Below are 21864 nucleotides of genomic sequence, written 5' to 3' on the forward strand. Positions count from 1 at the left end.
AACGAGAAAGTTCTGCTTCCAAACAGCTGATTATTGGAGACTGGACTCCACCTTTTGTACCACGTACATAGATGTTGAAAATTTCTAGAGACCTCCCTCCTTTATTGTCCCTCAGGGTAAGTCTTAGGAGGTCTGGGCACTTGCACTCAGTTATTTGTATCGTGCAATCCAGTATAATGCTAACCCAAATAAGGAGGCCACCAGATGGCCGCCCCTTTACTGATACTGGTAATACTACAGGAATAAAATAGGAAGCAAAGCCAACTTTGTGGTGGGGAATCATACTCCAGGTCTCTTGGAAGATACAAATGGTGTAGTTGTCAATAAGTTTGTTCCAATCAGGTATGGCTAGATTTTTAGACAGACCGGCTATGTTCCAAGAGATAATTTTAAGATTGGAAATACTATCTCTAGGACACCCTTGTTCACCAATACTTGTATCTATATGCAGGGAATGTTGTTTACTAATAGGTGTATGAGGTAGTTCAATGACAGATGGTAACGCCTGGTTAGATAAACTAGGCCGTACAATAGGTGCATTAGAATGTTTGGCCAAAGTAGCACACTCCTGAATTATATTATGCCCAAGAGAGCTTTGTGCAACTGGAGATAGTCAGTCATTTTCGTCTAGTTGCGACTCCCTGGATGATTTGTGTTTGGGAGCTGTGGCCCTCATGTTTGTATTAGAATCGAGTGGGGTAGATCTAAATTGGATATCGGATAAACCAGGGGCAGAGGTCCTATATTCTAAAGCTAATAGGTCCTCGGCCAACTGGGGGCAAGTCAAAGTGATTTCTATTGTGTCTAGTCGAAGGTCATGAGAGGAGTGCCTTTTAACCTTAACAATATCTTCTCTTATCAGCGACCGGCACCCTCTAACATGACGGATCCAATGGATAACCTTATTCTTGAGAGAATCCTCGGGTTCATGGCCCAAATATTTTGCGACATTAACCATAAACACTGGCTGCCTCTTACGTGTGGTGGCAGGTCCGGGAAAGTGCGGGCCGGATGCGTTTGGAGTTGGCAGTAGAGGTCTAGCTCTTGGGGTTGCGAGATGGATATCGCTATTATTCTGTGTAGCTCTAGCTTGCCTTCTAGCTTTGGTCAGCAGAGATCTCGCATTTTGCCCTGCCAGTGTGTGAGGGGACACAGTAGGTGTGAGTGTGGCATGCACGGGAGTAGATTTATCTGCAATAATAGTATTATCTTGTATCGGTACAGGTAGGGGAGGAGCATCTCGAGGTATGTGGGCCATATGTTGGAGAGATAATGTCCTAATGGTGGCTGTTAGGTCTAGAACTGAAGATTTAAGATCCCTCACCTGAGCTACAAGTGAGTTTATAATTGACATCAACATCCGGCCACTTGCATTATGGTCTATTTCGCTATTTATTTGAGAAAGACAGAGTGCTTCTAATGGAGCCTGGGTGGCCAGATCGTCGGGTGGGGTTATTTCCTCAGTCAGAGCAGTATAGCGATTAGTGCAAACTATAACAGAAGGCTCTAGATGACTCATTTCTGACTGTGCCAAAGAGGGAAGGGGTGCTTGATCGGGCGAGATGATGGTCAACCCTAAACTAGATTGACTAAGTGTTAAATTACTACTTCCAGTAGCCGAATTTATACTTGGCGTTTTACAAAACATCTTGGGTATATGAACTGGCGGTGGTCGTTTGTTAACTTCTAGACTTTGGGTGGAATCTGCTGCTAGTATACCCTCACACTCATCAACTAGTGTTTCGATTCGATCCATAACATGTTCGCTAAGCATTCTCTTACTTTTCTTAGCTTTCTTGGATTTTCTGGCGCCCTGGCCTACATTTGCAGCATTCGGTCCCCCCCACTCCCCCTGATCCCTCCATAAGTTTCCTCTTGCCCATTATGAGGCCATGAAGGGAATGTTTGTGGACAGTATAAACAGTACCTTTGTGGGCAGTCCAATGGCAGTAGTCAATTTGAATCGGTCGATGGAAAACGACGGCTGTCAGGGGGGTGACCCTGCCCTGGCTCTTCCTGGCTGAGACGGGCGCGGACGGGCCCGCCCTTGGCCCGGGCTTCGCCTGGCGCTCGCATGCGTCCCGCGTCGCGTGAAGACTCCGGCAAACTTATACCCCGGTGGTGAGGGGGAGGGGCTTGCTGTCCGGTGCTCGCTCCCACAGGCTCCTGGGACACGGAGTCCTCCTGATTGCCCCCACTGCTGGCCACAAACAAAAGGCTGCGCCGCGTCTCCCACGGAGCGGGAGGCGCAAGGAGTTGTTGTAGCCCCGGTGGTGAGGGGGAGGGGCTTGCTGTCCGGTGCTCGCTCCCACAGGCTCCTGGGACACAGAGTCCTCCTGATTGCCCCCACTGCTGGCCACAAACAAAAGGCTGCGCCGCGTCTCCCGCGGAGCGGGAGGCGCAAGGAGTTGTTGTAGCCCCGGTGGTGAGGGAAAGGGGCTTGCTGTCCGGTGCTCGCTCCCACAGGCTCCTGGGACACAGAGTCCTCCTGATTGCCCCCACTGCTGGCCACAAACAAAAGGCTGCGCCGCATATCACTCAACCACATGCATTGCAAAATCTGGTAGTCTTTAATTATTTCTCCCAATCATTCTTCTGTGTCTATGAATTCCCCAAAGTGCCGCGTATCTCCTCACTAGAGGGACGTCAGACGCAAAGCATTTAACAACAGAAACACATAAAATAGAGTTCACCATAGTCCATCTTCTTTGCAAACCGAACACACTGTAGGAGAGTGGGATCTGCTTCACATGGGTGCCCCCACTTTTTGCTGGTGTTTCACTGTTTTTCGACCTTAGTCTGGCTGTGGCCCTGCTAATCAGGACCCCAGCCTAGCTGCGTCCTCTCTAAAATGATTTCCATGTACATTAGGTAAATTCCTAATTGGATTCTGGAGTGCCTTATAAGCCCCTAGTATATAGTATACTATATACCTAGGGCATAGGTACCTCAGAGGCCTACCAGGGGCTGCAGCATGTATTATGCCACCCCTGGGAAGCACTCCAAAATGACACCACAGGTCTGCTACTGCAGCCTGGGTAAGGGTGTGCTTGCACCCCTTACTGTGGTATAGGCTACCTATATCACTACCATTGCACACAAATATAAAACCTATAAGTCACTCCTATGGCAGGCCTTAACAAAGGCAGAGTGCTTGGTTTTTATGTCAGAGGGTGCCCCTGCATGAGCAGAGCCCCTCTGCAGCGTTCGGAGTACCTCCTCTGATGCTGTTTGTGGTGCAGCCTGACCATATACTCTTAAGTGCATTATAACCTCGCGGTAAATGCTAACTTTGGGGTGGCTGCACGGAAACATGTCATGTTTGGTGTCAAACGCTTTGGAATACTACCCCCACCAGTTCTGGCGGCGGGGGTAGCATTCCACCCTTCTAGAGGGAGAGACATGTTCACACTGGTCTAACCCGGTAGGACTTTCTACAGCCGTGGCATCACAAAATGGATGCCTCTGCCACAGACATGGGTCTTGCCTCCTGCTACTGACCGAAACTCCGGCGGGGGTGGACTGAACAATAGGTTTCCTGTCCCAGAGAGGTGTAACCACCTCCCCAGACAGGCAGATGTGTATTGGGGCTGGGAGGGAGCACTCTGGTGCTTTGAAGTCCTGCACTGGGGGCACACTTGGTGTCCCTGTGTATAGTCCAGTTCAAACCGGTTGCAGGGGCTACCTGCTCCTGCTCTGGCGCGAAACTGGACAAAGGAAATGGGTGTAACCACACCTCTTTCTAAACCCTCCCATAGGTGGGTCCCTAGAGTATGTCCAACCCCCAAACTTAGTATAAGTATGGGAACCCAGTCCTTGCGACTTTAGATTACCCTGGAAAAAAACTCTGCAACATATATCCTGGACCTTCGACGTTCTCCTTTGACTAGAAGACTGAAGAAATCTCCCTTGGGGTCAAGGAGTGACTCCCCTGCTGAGGTCCGTGGCTATTGTGGGTGACCCCTGGTCACCGTGAACTTTTGCAGCAACACTATCTTCTGGGTCTTCCTCGAAGTTGTTCTTTGGGCTCCGAGTAGCCCAAGCCTTGAGCACCTCCTGCACCGAAGATTGCTGGCTTCCACTCCACGAGTGACCCGTGGGCCAGTTTCAAGTGTGACCGCTCGAGGCTCCTTCGCGATCACTAGCCCGTTGGCTAGTAGGTCCCCATGAAGGCAATTCCTCTTCTGATTGGGCTTTCCTGGTTGCTCCAGACGTGCTCCGACTTACCCTTGCTGGGTAAGTCCCCCAGACCTTGCTGGTCTGCACCGCAGTCCTTTCTCTGATTTCCAATGACTTGCCATTGCCAAGGCTTGTTGGGTCCAATCTGGTCGCCGACACCGCAGCACTCAAAAGATTTCGTGGGACAGCTTGAATCCAGCTCCTGGTTGTCATCTGTGCCTCCTGGACCTCGAGGCTGAAGAGTCAAGACACCCGTCAACTCACCTGCTCATCTTCTTGTCTTTGTCATATGTCCCTGTTTCGCTGTTTTTCTTGTTGTTTGTCTCTGTAACCTGTTTCTGTTGGTGTGTGTTTTCTCTTGTTCTTAACTAACTTTGAATGTTGACGAAACTTACTCTTGTTGTCTAAATGGGGGATTGCAACTTATGAAATCGGCGACTCTCGAGCTCTATTTTGATGGTTCAGAGCAAAAACAGGACCTGTGCCCTCCTTGTTGCTGAGGGGTGTAATTGGAACTTGCATTTTGAAGTGCGCTGGGTGGCTTAGATATTGAACTCGGAGGATAAATCTTCTCAGAAGACAGAGGTAAAAATCTTTGCAGTGGCTTCTTTCACGGTTCTTCTCCAATGCTTGATAATTGAGGAGTCTTCTCTGCAACATGGCACACTGGACAATTAACATCGGTCTCCGATTAACCCGATTAAATGTTCTTTACTGCTTCTCCTTCAGGACTGGAGCAGGATTCATTGCAAGTGTGACACTTTAATACACGGTTGACTGGTAGTCATGGCATGAGTGGAATTTCGTGTTCTATGTTTTTTTGTACCGTTTGACAGGTAGCATGTTTGAACACACTCTTGTGCTGTTAAATTGGCTTTTGCCTTATATGTAGGCCGGGGCTAAAATTCAGTTCCGCTCGCGGAAATTGCGATAATTTGACATTTTTGCGTTCCGCGGAGAGCGCGAAAATGTCAAAATTTCCGCAATCCGCATTTTACCGGAAATGTTTTGCTTGCTCGCGCTGTAAAATAATACATTCTCGCGTGCGCGCGATCGCCTTACCTGATTCCACGCGTTCGCCGACAAGTTTTCCCGATCCGGTCGCGTTCTCCACGAGATGTTTGATTGTTGGTAGCCATTTGCGCTGTCTCGCGACAGTTCGCGCCCGCAGTAATGTCATTTGTCGTGCAATCACGTCTTTCTTCTCGCGATCATGCACCGCGAGACAAGTGAAAACAAGATGGCCGCGCCCGCGAACAACCGCATGGGTAAGTTGGCGAGCCGCGACCACGCAGAAAATACCGCGAACGGGCGGGAAAAAAACTTCCGCATCTTCGCAATATTTCTGCGTGTTTGCGGAGATTTTTAACATTTTCGCGATAATTTGCGAAAGTGAATTTCGCAAATTCCGCCCACCCCTACTAATATGAGGTGAAAACGTTACGAGACCTGCTATAACCCCACGAGCCCCCAAGGGTGGTGCTGAAAATTAGCATCTAGTGGTGTAGTTTGTAGACAGTTCTTTCAATTAATGCTCTATTCATACTTCGTTTACCAGCATGCAACAAAGTTGCTATATTTGAAAAAGTGCATTCAGTACATTCTTATCTTAAACAACTCCCTTGCAGTCCCGTTGGAGAACGCCTCCTGGGCAGGCGTTTTAACACATAGATTCCTGATTGTGTATTCTGTGACACTGTTAACTATGCAACTCTGTGTTGCATCTCGCATGCAGTGGGATTATTTGTAATATCTTTAGCCGCTCGTTTACCTTAAACAATGCAACACAACGTTTGAAAAGATATCAGCAGAAATGTGCACAGAAACCAAGCACAGCGTATGAGCATTCATGGCGTTCCTTCAAGAAAGAACTGATACCCACACATGCACACTGCCCACTCACAGTGGTAGGTTCCAAATGTAGAATATTAATATCCCTGGTCAAAATGTCTGCTGGCAGTGCACTAAGTACAACTTAAGTCTATAGAATGATTTATATATTTTTTTCCAGATTGCATGGTGAGATTATTTCAGAATGATTCTAGAGCAAAACAGCGGAATCATTCATTAAGAATTCTCAGCAGTAGCAAATCGACGTTCTTGTAGAAAGAATATTAAATGTTGAAAAATGGCTTGTGACGAGTGGTCTGGCTAAATCTCACAGCTTTGAAAAAGGCTATAGACAAACAGGAGTTAACATTGTGAGGACAAGCCTGAGGTGGCACCATTCTAGGGTATGTATTGGTGCCATACGCATTGAAATGGGCACAATTGAATGGCTCTGCAGTTCTAATCCCAACACTATTTTCCTTTCAGAGATAGGTGACTGCAAATTTCAATGAATGCCTGTACTTAAAATGTTCCAGTTCAAACACTGCCCTCCTGATACCCTCTTCCCCTCCCCCACCATGGTATGCATACCTCCTTAAGCCATGCTAAAAGGACTGAAACACATCTTCCCAGAGGCCCAGCTGTCCTCCCTTGCTAGGGTTTACTCTTCCGCTATAGGTACGTAGTAAAGTAGAAGTAGTAGGGAGAGGACTGTGAGAGGTCTTACTCCTAACAGTGTGGAGTAGGTGGATAGTCTCATGCCCCCTAGTGGCTCCCCCAGCTTCCACTAGAGTAGAGGGATGAGCTGTCCCCATTGCCCTGCTCTGCTGTAACACCATAGATGCCCTGGTCTGCTGTAACACCATAGATGCCCTGGTCTGCTGTAACACCATAGATGCCCTGCTCTGCTGTAAGACCACAGAAGCTCTGCTCGCGGGTCTGAAATTCTTGGAATGGATGAGTATAATCCCCAGTGGGATGAGGGTGAGTCGAGCAGGACTGGGGCAGTAGTTCCTTTTCTGTTAGTTATACGCATATGAATCCATTCATTTGTAATCGCTGTAGGCTGGTATATGCTGCAAAGAAATGACGGGAAGAGCGGGTAAACGTTTGTCCAGACAGAATGGTTTCATTATATCCTTTAATTTGAAATGATTTGATTTCTAATAACTTTCAGCTAAATTATTCCAGTGGTTTAGAACACCATTTTACAATATTCTTTGGCAAATATCAATCGTTTGTATCCGATAGCGACCATGCTTCCAACATTTTGATAGCGACATGTTCTGCTAGTCTACAGTAGTTTTCCTGTCCAACTCGAAACTTGGGTGGCCTGCTTTCTGCAAGTATTCTCGTCATTCGGGAGCCAAAAGTTGCACTGTAGTTTACCGCTTCAACGGTCCTGGCGTTGACGGCGGAGATCATTTTCTGTGTGCTTTTGACCATTTGTGTTCTTTGTCATCAATCCACCCGATTCTTTCGCTTCCAGAGAAAGATGAAGTGCATGCTTGGTCATGACAGAGCCTCAAGATCGACTGAAGCGTCACAAACAGTATGTAAAACTCTGCAAATGTTCATGGTGCTTCATATTGGGTTTGCCCAGTGTGTGGGTGCAGCCAGTTGTGGTGATACGGTCATGGAAGCACAGGGAAATATATATTGTGCAGGATCTCAAACTTTGGCCAAGGAGAACTATGAGATTGAAACCGAGATCTACTTGTTCCTCAGAATGTGTGTAGTCAAATGACCATGTCAAAACAAAACAAACAAGCATTGGCATAGCCAATGGGTCTCGCCTTTGGGGCCTTATAAGTGTTTAGTTATCCAGCACAGTATCCTTGATGCAACAACATCAAGTGTTGCATGGCTAAACCCTTATAATGTCCCAAAGGCAAGACCTATTGGCTATGCCAATGCTTGTTTAAAGCTCCCCCAGAGTTCCCTTTTGTGTGAGACCTCCAGTAGTAGATGCCTATCATCATCGCAAACCGAGTCACCTTGTTTGCTCCTTAGCAGGGGTTAGCAGATCAGTAGCACTGACATAGGAAATCTGTGCCTTCCCTCAAAGCATTAACTTGAATTTATCCTGGGCTCAGTTCAATGGATTCTCAATCAGTTCCTTTCACATTGAGTGAAAACATACATCTAACCTTATCGTAATGAATATGTGTGCCTGCTCCTCACCCGCTCTATTGAAAGCTGGCAATCGCTTCTCAGCTTTTATGGTGCTCTTTCTGTCCCAATGAACATTAGATGCTAATCAAGAGGACCTATTCGGAGGTGACAGAAAATCAAAGAGGACCTTGGACTGTGGGATTCCATTTTGTAACAATCTAGCCCATGGACGCCTAGCTAGATGAACAAGTGGTGCTCATCCAAGTGATCCGGACTTTGATGCTATCTTGAACTTGTAATATACTCTGTCTTTTTTCATACTTTTTATTTCTACTCGCAATTTGTCAAATTTTTTGTAATGAAACGATAATGACTCTTCATCTTAGCTAAATGCTATCCAAAAAACATGTTGTGAGAAACATAAGGTTTGTCCAATTCTTTGTGGGTAGGTGGGGCAGGGGCAAGAATGGGTTTAATAAGTACATAATCAAAGAGTTTTATAATGCCTGTAAATTACATTTTCATCTTAACTTAACATGAAATACAATAAATATTGTACATCAAAGCAAAAAATAAAAATAAAAAAAATAATAATTTTTCCTTTAAAAATGGGTAGGTAGATTCATAATTAAATCTCCCCATATTTGGGCCTCTTCTAAAGCTGTGCTGTCCCTCAATTCTGTCTCAAGTTTTTCTATGGCTTCCTTTTCTATGATGATCAATTCTTGCGCTGTTTCAATAATTAAGAGCATCCAATCATGGCAGTATCTATTGGAAATCTGGGTCCATGTCTCCAAGAACTTCCTTTTCTCAACAAAGAGGCCTGGTTCATTATGCACCTGTAGTCCAATCGGAATTGTACCAGATTTCACATATTCAATCAAATTGGCTGTTGAACAACAGTACCCACCGAAACGTGTCGATGCTTGTTTTAAAAGTCCATTTTAGATCTTTGAGACATGGGTTATACCAAAGTAATTAGAGTATAAAAAGTTGTTTTTCTGTATAACGAATGATCAATGTCAGACTAGTGAGGTTCTTTGGATTGGAATTAATTTTCCTGCATGTTCTCCCATATTATTTGTACTATTGAAAACATTTTTTATTATATTACATGTTTTTTCTTTTGTATTATGAAAAAGTGTGTTGTTTTAATGAATGTATAATAAATCACTTTAGGATTTACTGACCTATATTGAGTTTCCTGGTATCTGGATTTGCAGGATTAGCTTTATTTATGTCTTGGTGATATCATGTGTTGGTATGAGTATGAGAATTGTATGACTGAGTGTTGGAAAGGCATTCTCCGGGGTTGTTGGGCCATGGTGGCCGGAAGTCTGTGACATCGGGGATCAGGTGCGGTTGCAGGGTGGCTGGCTGGTCGGGAGGGCCCACGTCACGAGGCCGGTCTCACACTGAGCTGCCCAAAGGGCACTACTGTAAGTTGCGCAAGGGCGCTCGCCATATCTTTGTGGCCTCACTGTTGATTATATTACGGCCGCATATGACTATGCCTGGGTTCTTTGAAATTGCTTTTTTTTAATACTTTCCCACTTCCTCTGGCTCCTTTAATTCATGATGTAATTAAAAATAACATTATTTCTATTAGGACTTCTTCAACACAGTCTTTATTTGATTAGGCAACTACAGATTGTACAAAACACTGCGGCCAGAGTGATTTGTAAAATCCCTTTCCGCCACTCGATCACCCCCCATCTGAGGAAGCTTCACTGGTTACCAGTGATTAAACGCATTGAATCCAAGGCTCTCACTCTGGCATTCAGAGCTTTTCGGGGACAAGGCCCTGCATACCTGAGAGCTAGACTCAAGCACTATCATCACGACCGGACCCTCAGATCTAACCATCTTCGTCTCCTTGCTATCCCCTGTTTTCGCAGGTCTAGAACAGAAGGCAGAGCCTTTCGGTTATTACCTCTAAACTCTGGAACGCACTGCCACTCTCCCTCCACTCATCTGAGTCAGAACCTATCTTTCGACGTGCCTTGAAAACCTGCTTGTTCACCAACCTCTGGCTCCCCTCTCTGCGCCTATCATCTGCCGTCTGCCCTAGCGCCGAGACAACCTCGTTGGGGGTAGCTGTGCACTTTATAAACTCCTAAAATAATAAATAATAAATTATATTACTGTGTTAATTAATTAATCAATCAATCACTGATTGGTAGAGGGTGGCTACTCACCCGTGAGGGTCTCAATGGAACTGGGATGGGTGGGGGGTGTGAGAAGGTGACCTGATATATGCTGTCCACTAGTTCTAGTGGGCACCTTGTAGCAGTCCAAACAACCCGTTATGGTGATAGGTTAAAGACAACCTTTATTGAAGTTATCCTAGTGGTAGCTATGGAGAGCAGCCTTCAGGATAAGTCTTGAAGGAATGTAAAGCAGCTTGTTTTACCAGTCTATAATCTCTTGAATGACCAAATGAAAGGACAACCACACCAGGTATATATTCAAAATATGTATTTAAGATAAAACACACCCCTGTAGACTCTTTATGAGACTGGAGTTCGAAGTACTTAAGTTACAATTTAGCAATCAACAGTAATAACACAAATACACGTTTGGGCCCTAGGGGCGTACCAAACCATATACCAATAAAGTGGTATAAGAACCACGACTGAACGAGACACAAGGCCTAGAGCCTGTAGAATCGCTGGGACCCCAAGGAACCACCCAAAGTAGTGACACAGGGGACCCACGGGGACTGTGGGCAGTGTGTAAACACAACCGCGGGTTCCCATTAGCTTCTATGGGCAATGTCGTGGTTGGAAATTTAAAGATTAGGGACACTTAGAATCGAGCTAGGACCAAACCCTTTTGGACTTAAGAAGTTCTAGGGCTAGCACCCACGGGAACACCGGAGTACTCGTGTTACCTCACCCAGGATAACCGGGTGCAGAGGTGTCTTTTGGTGTCGGGTCGCGTCGTCGATTACAATGGATGCTGGCGAAGAACTGCTGCTGCCGTGAAGAGGAGAAGTGTCCTAAGGGATTCAAGCCTGGATCTAGGATGGAAGGAACCTGAAAGCAGAGGGGAGAGAGTCTGGGTCACTAGCCAGTGACCGAGGGCAGGATGGCCCAATGCCCACAGATGTCGGGTGCTTCAGGTGAGTTGACGGGTGTCTTGACTCTTCAGCCACAAGGTCCAGGAGGCGTCGACGAAGTCCATGAGCCGGATTCGAGCTGTCCCACGAAGTCTGTCGAGTACTGCGGTGTCGGAGACGAGACCCAACAAGCCTTGGCAACGGAAAGTCTCGTGGAAAGAGAAGAAGGATTTGTACAAATGACCGAGAGAGACCCCTTGTCTTTTAAAGGGAATGGGGTACTTGTCACACTTGAGGAAACACTATCCCTATACTAGGACACAATGGTACAACACACATAAATAAAACAATCATTGATATGAAAAAGGCACCAAATGTTCATTGCATTTATTATTTAAAAATATATGTGAAATTCATAAAATCAATTGTGCATTTACATAAACTTAAAAACACAAAAAAAAACAACATATACAGACTTTCACATTAATATAATTAACAACCTGTTATGAGCCCGCATAACAGAAGATAATGGAAGACAGTACACTTTGTCATAAATTACGCATCCTGATGGGTCTTATAAATAAGACTATGGTTGGTGATATGTATGCACCGTTATATCTACTAACAATCAACCACAGTTCTCCCTTGGATTGCGTTTTTTAGATGCGTCGACGCGTTTCGATGGTTTTTCTTATAATTCCATCTTTATCAAGACAGGTGATAGGCTTCAGGTCCTCTTCTATTGTACAGGGACCTACATAAGGGAAATAAGTTCTTTTATTAGACTCATCTTTATAATTAGTTTTTACAGGGAGCTCATATGCTCTCTCTAGTTAACTCTCTTAAGGAGTATATTCTAAGGTATATATCTACTCTTGTTATAGGTGTACATATCCATTAAAATAAGGTTATGCTTCACCTGATTTATTCAACTCCAATACTCCGATTTCTACTCAGTTTTCACTTGTTGGTCTACGTGGTGGAACGCTGTGGGTTTTAATTATTTTGTGCTGTAACACAGACAATAGTAACATCATCATGTTATTCAAAGGGCATGCGGACACTAACCCCAATTGAATTCAGAAAACACTCAATATGGCTATCTACTTACTGAATGTTTTTCCTGATTTTCCTGATTGTGGTTCTTATAATGGCGGCTGGGGGTACGTGACGTTTCTCCCTCAATGCTCCTCACCTATTTTTTTAAAAGAAATAGAGGCGCTCATGTTAGCGCCGCTGACATTTCTCTCGTACCTCGAGCGTGGTATAACCACATCGGTGTCTATCAATGCTGACGAGGACTATTAATCTAGGCGAACATTGCAGTCTCACCTCGTGGCCTTTAAAACATCGGCTTCATACGCGGTGACGGGGGTCCGTAATACTCCTCCCTCAATGTTCATCACCTATTTTTAAAACAAAGAAAATAGATGCGCTCGTATTAGCGCCACTAACATATTTCTCGTACCTGACGCGTGGTATGACCATCACGATATCTGTCAAATGCTGACAAAGAATATTAGCTAGCATTGCAGTCTCACCTTGTGGCCTCAAAACAATCGGCTTCGTACGCGGAAGTGCTCCTCTAGTCGCTTCCCTAATTCTTGTCTAAGGCGACTGCTTATTTGTGGGTACAGACATCGACCCTGATTGGTTAGATTTTACACGTGGTCAGTAACCCATGTGATATTGATGTTACGAGCGGGATTTTTTTAAAAGAAAACTTTATCGCTGAGTTTCTTGGGCACCCTAATTACTGGCGATATATTTCAGTACAATCGCCGTATTATATATATACTTTGCGATCAACTCTTGGTTTGCTGTTGATTACAGTTCACGATATTATTTAGGTGCATAATTGACCAACAAAACGAAATATTCTCCTAAATTGAGACATTATGATGACATGCAGTATGACAAACTTATCAATTCTTGGTTATTAACATAACTTCACATTGTCGAATATGTTATTACAATATCACCAAATAACATGAAATCATTATACTAGTATTCTGTACAATCACCTCATCTACACTTGGTCGTTTTACATATACTAAACATTGTCTCGTATGTATTTAAATATCACCAGGTCGACGTAATGGTTTTGATACAATTCACACCTTATGTGATATATTAACCTTATTATGCATCATGTGTTGTATAACTACATAATAAACTTCACCATTTAACAGGGATGGAAAATTTATGCAAATACAATGACAACAATCATCGTCTCAGAGATGTTGCTAGGATGCCGTTTGCTGCTCTTGTGGTATCAGATTTTTTGTAAATTCTCCTTACATATACCCAAGATTTACCCAACATGTTGTGCCCAATAGTATGCCACTATTAATCTGCAGTATGATTAAGGGTTATAATGATCTCTTCCTCAGGATAACACAAGAACAAACGTATTCTCAGCAGAATCTGTAGTATACTGGATCGATACAGAAAGAAAATGCTGTTTACTTTGGTCTGCCAGTTCTTTTAAGGACCAATGATACTCATCCAGTCCTCTTTCGAATTAAGACCTCTCTCCACAGTATTAAAAAAACATATGAACCATTGTTCCCTCTTTTTCCTCTTGATGTTCAAATCACCCCCTCTTCTGTTTACTGTCACTTTTTCCAAAATGAACCACCGGATTGAATCCCAATTGTGGTTTGCTTCTAGAAAGTGATCTGTTAGGGGGGCATTGGTTTTTTTAGTTTTGATTGCAGATTTGTGCTCCAACAGGCGGTTTCGTAGTTCCCTACTGGTTCCACCCACGTACCCAAGGCCGCAGGGGCAGATTAAGAAATAAACAACATTCCTGCTCCTACAGTTGTTAAAACTGCTGGCCCAAATTGTTTTGTTGTTGTGGGTAAGGTTTTTCGCCTCAAGGCATTGGGGGCAAATGGAACAAGTTCCACATTTGTAATTGCCTTTAGCTTTATCTCCCTTCATGGTGGTTTGGGATTGTTGTTTGTTATCATATGTCTTTACCAGTGCATTTCGTAATGTTTTGTTACGTCTGAATGAGAACAGTGGCTTCTCAAGTGGAGTTTCTGATCCATAGTTCAAAATCTTCCAATTTTTATTGACTATGTTTTTGATCCGGTTGCTAAGATTGGAGAATTGAGAAACGAAAACTAAACGTCCTGCTACTTTGTCATTATTTTTATTCTTATTTCTCTCCAACAAATGGTCGCGATTATAAAATCTCGCTCTTTTGAAGGAGTGTTTGATTAATTTCTTAGGGTAGCCTCTTGCAGCTAATTTTTTCTTCAAGAATTCAGAATGGTAATAAAAGTCGGAAAGAGCTGTGCAGTTGCGCCTTAGTCTTAAAAATTCCCCAAAGGGAATATTGTCCTTTTAGGAACGTGGATGGTTACTACCATATAGAAGAAGTGTGTTTTTATCAGTGGGTTTCGAATATAATTCTACATTAAGGGCGTTTCCCACATTTTTGATTTTTATATCTAGAAACGCCACCTCCGAATGACTATAATGAGCCGTGAATCTCAGATTAGGATCTCCCAGGTTAATCCATTCAAGGAAACGTTCTAAATCCTGACTGGCACCGTTCCAGACAAAGATGATATCGTCTATGTAACGGTGCCAGTAGGTTACATTTTCAAAAAACGGAGCCATCTCATTGTAGATATGTTTTAATTCAAAGTCACCAACATAGAGGCATGCCAAGCTGGGAGCACAGGCAGCCCCCATGCTGGTGCCTTTGATCTGGATGTAGGCTTCATCCTTAAATAAAAAGATGTTATTTTTCAGTACCTTTTCAATACATGACATTATAAATTCCTTATTGGCTCCCTCTAAGTCTTTATGATCTAAAATGTTGGAGATAACTCTTATGGTGTCGTTCTGGGGGATATTCGTGTATAATGCCTCTATGTCGAGGGTCACCAGAATCTGGGTAACCCTGTTGAAGCTCTGACCCTCAAACACGGAGATGGCATGTGCTGTATCTTTGAGATAAGATCTCTGTTTTTGTACGATTGGTTTTAAGAAATGATCTACATACTTGCTGACGGGCTCCAGGATGGATCCCACACTACTGACAATAGGTCTCATAGGTGGATCAGAGGTGCTTTTATGGATTTTTGGGAGTCCGTAAATGGCCGATGTCATAGGATGTAAGTTCAGAAGGAATCTATACTCATTCTCACATATCCACCCTTGTTCTCTCCCTAAGTTTAAGAGTGATACCACCTCTTTTTTAAGAACATCAATCGCTGTAAGACGGATGGGTTGATAATGTTCCCTCACGTTTAAGAGGTCCCTCATCCTTTTGTCATAATCTGTAGTGTCAAATATAACTATACCTCCGCCTTTATCGGCTGGTTTTATGGTTATAAGATTGCACTTTTGTAAGTTCTTTAATGCTTGTTTCTGATTCCAAGGGAGATTGTTGTTTTGGTATTTAGAGACTGCCTGCCTCATATTTCTAATTTCCATTTCTACCACTTTCTCAAATAACTCAACGTTTTTGTCCACTTGACCCAGATTGGGAGTAAAAGTGGACTTTGGTTTAAAACCAGATACATTAGGTGTAGGTACATAAGCTTTGTCTTCAAAAAATTTATTGAGCCTAATTTTTCTGAAAAAGCTCTTTAAGTCACTCTCTAGTTCATATGAGTTATGAGGGGCACTGGGTGCAAAACTGAAGCCTTTTTTTAAAATTTCAATTTCATTTTGGGTTAGAATCCTTTTAGACAGGTTAATAATGGGGAGTTCTTCTACCTCCAATATTGTCTGCTCCGAGTGGCTACATATTCCTGTCCCATCTGAGGTTGATGGTTTCTCGGGGGTTCTTGTCGGTTGTAACCCCTGTGTCCCCTGTGGCCCCGATTCTGGCGCCTGCCTAAAAAAGACTCACGTTCAAATGAGGGAGCTCCTCTCCCATTTCTTTCTCCATCATGTTCCTCTTCACTGCTGGAACCTGACGTTTCAGAGAAGGTAACCCGTTTGATGCCCCCTCGTGAATAAAGTGGTCTGACGTTTTGAGGTCTATCCCCTCTGTAGTCATTTTTATTGTTAAAATAGTCTTTGCTTAAATATGGATATACTGTCTCTATATTGTATTTATCAACGTCTTTTCTTAATTTTTTCAATTTTTTATTGGTAAGATATTCCATATATCCTTTTGCTTCCAACTCGAGTTCATCCAATTTACTTTTAGCCTCCTCCAAGGCAGTATTCTGCTTGAGATGGACTTCTAATTCGTTAATTTGTTTTTTCTCAATATCCAATAGTTCTTGAGCTGTTTCAATAATGAGAATAAGCCAGTCTCTGCTACAGCGATTGTGTCCATGTTTCTAGAAACTTGGGATTTTCCACAAACAGACCAGGTTCATTTCTAACTTGCAAACCTATTGGGATGACACCCGCTTTCAAGTACTCAATTAAAAATTCCGCGTGTAATTCGGTGCGGATTAATTTCTTTTTTGCATTTAAGATCTTTATTAGTTGTTCATGACTACTATTAAATTACTATAAAAATTGAAAAAATTAAGAAAAGACGTTGATAAATACAATATAGAGACAGTATATCCATATTTAAGCAAAGACTATTTTAACAATAAAAATGACTACAGAGGGGATAGACCTCAAAACGTCAGACCACATTTATTCACGAGGGGGCATCAAACGGGTTACCTTCTCTGAAACGTCAGGTTCCAGCAGTGAAGAGGAACATGATGGAGAAAGAAATGGGAGAGGAGCTCCCTCATTTGAACGTGAGTCTTTTTTAGGCAGGCGCCAGAATCGGGGACACAGGGGTTACAACCGACAAGAACCCCCGAGAAACCATCAACCTCAGATGGGACAGGAATATGTAGCCACTCGGAGCAGACAATATTGGAGGTAGAAGAACTCCCCATTATTAACCTGTCTAAAAGGATTCTAACCCAAAATGAAATTGAAATTTTAAAAAAAGGCTTCAGATTTGCACCCAGTGCCCCTCATAACTCATATGAACTAGAGAGTGACTTAAAGAGCTTTTTCAGAAAAATTAGGCTCAATAAATTTTTTGAAGACAAAGCTTATGTACCTACACCTAATGTATCTGGTTTTAAACCAAAGTCCACTTTTACTCCCAATCTGGGTCAAGTGGACAAAAACGTTGAGTTATTTGAGAAAGTGGTAGAAATGGAAATTAGAAATATGAGGCAGGCAGTCTCTAAATACCAAAACAACAATCTCCCTTGGAATCAGAAACAAGCATTAAAGAACTTACAAAAGTGCAATCTTATAACCATAAAACCAGCCGATAAAGGCGGAGGTATAGTTATATTTGACACTACAGATTATGACAAAAGGATGAGGGACCTCTTAAACGTGAGGGAACATTATCAACCCATCCGTCTTACAGCGATTGATGTTCTTAAAAAAGAGGTGGTATCACTCTTAAACTTGGGGAGAGAACAAGGGTGGATATGTGAGAATGAGTATAGATTCTTTCTGAACTTACATCCTATGACATCGGCCATTTACGGACTCCCAAAAATCCATAAAAGCACCTCTGATCCACCTATGAGACCTATTGTCAGTAGTGTGGGATCCATCCTGGAGCCCCTCAGCAAGTATGTAGATCATTTCTTAAAACCAATCGTACAAAAACAGAGATCTTATCTCAAAGATACAGCACATGCCATCTCCGTGTTTGAGGGTCAGAGCTTCAACAGGGTTACCCAGATTCTGGTGACCCTCGACATAGAGGCATTATACACGAATATCCCCCAGAACGACACCATAAGAGTTATCTCCAACATTTTAGATCATGAAGACTTAGAGGGAGCCAATAAGGAATTTATAATGTCATGTATTGAAAAGGTACTGAAAAATAACATCTTTTTATTTAAGGATGAAGCCTACATCCAGATCAAAGGCACCAGCATGGGGGCTGCCTGTGCTCCCAGCTTGGCATGCCTCTATGTTGGTGACTTTGAATTAAAACATATCTACAATGAGATGGCTCCATTTTTTGAAAATGTAACCTGCTGGCACCGTTACATAGACGATATCATCTTTGTCTGGAACAGTGCCAGTCAGGATTTAGAACGTTTCCTTGAATGGATTAACCTGGGAGATCCTAATCTGAGATTCACGGCTCATTATAGTCATTCGGAGGTGGCGTTTCTAGATATAAAAATCAAAAATGTGGGAAACGCCCTTAATGTAGAATTATATTCGAAACCCACTGATAAAAACACACTTCTTCTATATGGTAGTAACCATCCGCGTTCCCAAAAGGACAATATTCCCTTTGGGGAATTTTTAAGACTAAGGCGCAACTGCACAGCTCTTTCCGACTTTTATTACCATTCTGAATTCTTGAAGAAAAAATTAGCTGCAAGAGGCTACCCTAAGAAATTAATCAAACACTCCTTCAAAAGAGCGAGATTTTATAATCGCGACCATTTGTTGGAGAGAAATAAGAATAAAAATAATGACAAAGTAGCAGGACGTTTAGTTTTCGTTTCTCAATTCTCCAATCTTAGCAACCGGATCAAAAACATAGTCAATAAAAATTGGAAGATTTTGAACTATGGATCAGAAACTCCACTTGAGAAGCCACTGTTCTCATTCAGACGTAACAAAACATTACGAAATGCACTGGTAAAGACATATGATAACAAACAAGAATCCCAAACCACCATGAAGGGAGATAAAGCTAAAGGCAATTACAAATGTGGAACTTGTTCCATTTGCCCCCAATGCCTTGAGGCGAAAAACCTTACCCACAACAACAAAACAATTTGGGCCAGCAGTTTTAACAACTGTAGGAGCAGGAATGTTGTTTATTTCTTAATCTGCCCCTGCGGCCTTGGGTACGTGGGTGGAACCAGTAGGGAACTACGAATCCGCCTGTTGGAGCACAAATCTGCAATCAAAACTAAAAAAACCAATGCCCCCCTAACAGATCACTTTCTAGAAGCAAACCACAATTGGGATTCAATCCGGTGGTTCATTTTGGAAAAAGTGACAGTAAACAGAAGAGGGGGTGATTTGAACATCAAGAGGAAAAAGAGGGAACAATGGTTCATATGTTTTTTTAATACTGTGGAGAGAGGTCTTAATTCGAAAGAGGACTGGATGAGTATCATTGGTCCTTAAAAGAACTGGCAGACCAAAGTAAACAGCATTTTCTTTCTGTATCGATCCAGTATACTACAGATTCTGCTGAGATTACGTTTGTTCTTGTGTTATCCTGAGGAAGAGATCATTATAACCCTTAATCATACTGCAGATTAATAGTGGCATACTATTGGGCACAACATGTTGGGTAAATCTTGGGTATATGTAAGGAGAATTTACAAAAAATCAGATGCCACAAGAGCAGCAAACGGCATCCTAGCAACATCTCTGAGACGATGATTGTTGTCATTGTATTTGCATAAATTTTCCATCCCTGTTAAATGGTGAAGTTTATTATGTAGATATACAACACATGATGCATAATAAGGTTAATATATCACATAAGGTGTGAATTGTATCAAAACCATTATGTCGACCTGGTGATATTTAAATACATACGAGACAATGTTTAGTATATGTTAAACGACCAAGTGTAGATGAGGTGATTGTACAGAATACTAGTATAATGATTTCATGTTATTTGGTGATATTGTAATAACATATTCGACAATGTGAAGTTATGTTAATAACCAAGAATTGATAAGTTTGTCATACTGCATGTCATCATAATGTCTCAATTTAGGAGAATATTTCGTTTTGTTGGTCAATTATGCACCTAAATAATATCGTGAACTGTAATCAACAGCAAACCAAGAGTTGATCGCAAAGTATATATATAATACGGCGATTGTACTGAAATATATCGCCAGTAATTAGGGTGCCCAAGAAACTCAGCGATAAAGTTTTCTTTTAAAAAAATCCCGCTCGTAACATCAATATCACATGGGTTACTGACCACGTGTAAAATCTAACCAATCAGGGTCGATGTCTGTACCCACAAATAAGCAGTCGCCTTAGACAAGAATTAGGGAAGCGACTAGAGGAGCACTTCCGCGTACGAAGCCGATTGTTTTGAGGCCACAAGGTGAGACTGCAATGCTAGCTAATATTCTTTGTCAGCATTTGACAGATATCGTGATGGTCATACCACGCGTCAGATACGAGAAATATGTTAGTGGCGCTAATACGAGCGCATCTACTTTCTTTGTTTTAAAAATAGGTGATGAACATTGAGGGAGGAGTATTACGGACCCCCGTCACCGCGTATGAAGCCGATGTTTTTAAGGCCACGAGGTGAGACTGCAATGTTCGCCTAGATTAATAGTCCTCGTCAGCATTGATAGACACCGGTGTGGTTATACCACGCTCGAGGTACGAGAGAAATGTCAGCGGCGCTAACATGAGCGCCTCTATTTCTTTTAAAAAAATAGGTGAGGAGCATTGAGGGAGAAACGTCACGTACCCCCAGCCGCCATTATAAGAACCACAATCAGGAAAATCAGGAAAAACATTCAGTAAGTAGATAGCCATATTGAGTGTTTTCTGAATTCAATTGGGGTTAGTGTCCGCATGCCCTTTGAATAACATGATGATGTTACTATTGTCTGTGTTACAGCACAAAATAATTAAAACCCACAGCGTTCCACCACGTAGACCAACAAGTGAAAACTGAGTAGAAATCGGAGTATTGGAGTTGAATAAATCAGGTGAAGCATAACCTTATTTTAATGGATATGTACACCTATACCAAGAGTAGATATATACCTTAGAATATACTCCTTAAGAGAGTTAACTAGAGAGAGCATATGAGCTCCCTGTAAAAACTAATTATAAAGATGAGTCTAATAAAAGAACTTATTTCCCTTATGTAGGTCCCTGTACAATAGAAGAGGACCTGAAGCCTATCACCTGTCTTGATAAAGATGGAATTATAAGAAAAACCATCGAAACGCGTCGACGCATCTAAAAAACGCAATCCAAGGGAGAACTGTGGTTGATTGTTAGTAGATATAACGGTGCATACATATCACCAACCATAGTCTTATTTATAAGACCCATCAGGATGCGTAATTTATGACAAAGTGTACTGTCTTCCATTATCTTCTGTTATGCGGGCTCATAACAGGTTGTTAATTATATTAATGTGAAAGTCTGTATATGTTGTTTTTTTTTGTGTTTTTAAGTTTATGTAAATGCACAATTGATTTTATGAATTTCACATATATTTTTAAATAATAAATGCAATGAACATTTGGTGCCTTTTTCATATCTATGATTGTTTTATTTATGTGTGTTGTACCATTGTGTCCTAGTATAGGGATAGTGTTTCCTCAAGAGAAGAAGGATGTCAGTGCAGACCAGCAAGGTCTGACGGACTTACCCAGCGAGGGTAAGTCAGGGCACGTCTGGAGCAACCAGGGAAGCCCAAGTAGAAGAGGAGTCGCCTTCGTGCGGACCTACTAGCCAACGGGCAAGCGATCGCGAAGGAGCCTGGAGCGGTCGCACTTGAAACTGGCCCACGGGTCACTCGTGGAGTGGAGGCCAGCAATCTTTGGTGCAAGAGGTGCTCAAGGCAGGGGCTACGCGGAGCCCAAAGCACAACTCCGAGGAGGACCAGGAAGATAGTGTTGCTGCAAATGTTCACGATGTCCAGGGGTCAAGGTTCCAAGTCACCCACGATAGCCACAGGCCTCAGCTTTGCT

General features: G+C 42.7%; 1 protein-coding gene across 2 annotated transcripts in view; it reads left to right on the forward strand.

The window, feature by feature from the left end:
• The window catches only part of LOC146839252 (uncharacterized), a 212419-nt gene that overhangs the window by 174321 nt on the left and 16234 nt on the right, over positions 1-21864 (forward strand). The window lies entirely within an intron of this gene.

Source organism: Triturus cristatus, chromosome 4_1 (assembly GCF_964204655.1).
Source record: "Triturus cristatus chromosome 4_1, aTriCri1.1, whole genome shotgun sequence".
Classification (NCBI taxonomy): Eukaryota; Metazoa; Chordata; class Amphibia; order Caudata; family Salamandridae; genus Triturus; species Triturus cristatus.